Source organism: Branchiostoma belcheri, unplaced genomic scaffold (assembly GCF_001625305.1).
Source record: "Branchiostoma belcheri isolate BF01 breed outbred unplaced genomic scaffold, Haploidv18h27 scaffold94, whole genome shotgun sequence".
Classification (NCBI taxonomy): Eukaryota; Metazoa; Chordata; class Leptocardii; order Amphioxiformes; family Branchiostomatidae; genus Branchiostoma; species Branchiostoma belcheri.
The window spans coordinates 81,092-83,092 of NW_017804620.1; positions in this window are offsets into that span (position 1 = coordinate 81,092).

The window sequence follows — 2,001 nt, forward strand, 5'->3', positions numbered from 1 at the left end:
GACCATGGAGCTAGAGTCTTTAACTCCATGGACTTCAGTCACTGACGAAAGCTAGTGGATACTAGCTGAAACGTCTGACCGTTTCCAAAATCATATCCTTTTTGGCTTATATATAGCCAGCGTAGTTTAGTCTGGTAGAGACTGGTTCTGGATAGTCCACGCGTGTCCAGAACGGTTCAACAATCGCCCACCTCTACGGCACGACAATGTTACCGATTCTCTTTGTAAGGATTTTGATTTATAAAGACAGGATTCCCAAGCCAAGCGGCCTTCTCTTTGACGTAATCTCATGTAAAAAGTTGATACGCGCGTAGAACGCGGCAGGTGACGTCATAGACACGTCATACCGAGCCGTCTCCTTGGTAGGTAGATGACGTCAGAGGCTGATGTTCGAATTAAACATGGCACGAGCGTTCGGACGGTCGTTCCCCTTGGCGGCAAACGGACGGTTTTATCCACGTGTGTGTTTCATTATGGAGTCTAGGTGCGTGTATGTACATATATACATGTACTGTATTACCTTTCTGAAATAGTATGTTATTTGCGATACATAGAACTTGTGAGCATTACTGTGGATGTGAGAGTAGATGTTAGCTAGATATGAAATGAAATGAAATACCTTTATTTGTACATTCATGCCACGACGGGCTAGGTACAGGTCAAGACTTAACAGACACATAACAAACGTATGTAGAAAAGTGGAGACAAAAGATACACTACTTGACTTAGACATACCATGGAGGTAAAAATCCATGGACATACATACACAAGGATACTGTACTAGGCTAATATGCAGTACTGAGGAGTTTGCCATGCATTGTATCCGTTACAATTGTTGTGCAATAAAGATTGGCTTGACTTGTACATGTAGGATAATAGTCTCTGTCGGGCTTCGAAAAGCAGCTGGAAAGGGTAGAAATTGGCCAGATGGGTCAATATATAGACAGATGACATTTGGGCCGCTCAATAGTACACATGTAAGGCCACAGCAAGTAATTTTTATGGATGACATCAACGCGCGCATTAATTTTTGTGTGATTTTGGGGAAAAAAAGAAGACATTTTGTTGCCCTCTGACAGTGGTTAACATGGCGAAAATGTGCAAAGATGTCTGTTGCCATGCCGGAAGGTGGATAGCAGATAAATATCAAGAGAGGAGAAAAAAGACAAGGCTCTGATTTCTTGTTTTGTCTTTTACTTTGATGCAGTGATGCATTTTATTTACTAGTATTTCATTTGTGATGGTGCCTGTGTATATGTGATGTTCCCACTGAATCAAAACCGTTTGTACAATGAAGTCGGCGTGGCCTAAAGCTCGCCATAGAACTACAAGTTTAGGTGCAGTTGTAATCCTGGTCGCTTGAGGACGCTGCTTGCGTCAGGTGGATTGTGGGTAAACGGTATGATGTCCCGAACTTTTCATTGCCAAGGTCAACCTATAAACGAGAGAAAAAAATGAACAAAAGACCGCTTGAAGTACTTAGAACATAAAAGAGAAACACAAAAACACGGTAAAACATAACTCTCCAAGCAGAGGTTTGGGTTTTAGCGTACTTTTGACGTGTTTTATGTTTTTTTTTACCGTAGTAGTAGCTTTCTTTTTTTGCAGTGTTACCTTTTTTGTGCCATATCAGTGCAAGAAAAGAAAGCCATATAAAAAAACTAAAATCAAGCCAGAAATAAGCGAAAGCCCAAACCTCTACTTGGAGAGTAGTAAAAGATACACTACTGCATCTGCTTGGAGATTAGAAGCCTTAAAACAAACGTTGAACATTAACCCGTGCCCACAGCATCCTTACATCTGTTGGAAGGTCGCACAAACAGTCAATATGCGGTGTTTGTGGTCAGAACACCGGAACTTGGAGGCAAACACGATTTTGTGTGGACAAGTTCGCTGGTCGGAAGCCAACTCTACTCTCCAAGCAGAGGTTTGGGTTTGGGGTTATTTTTGGCGTGTTTTATAGGCTTTTTTTCATCGGGGTTTCTTTTTTGCACTGGAATT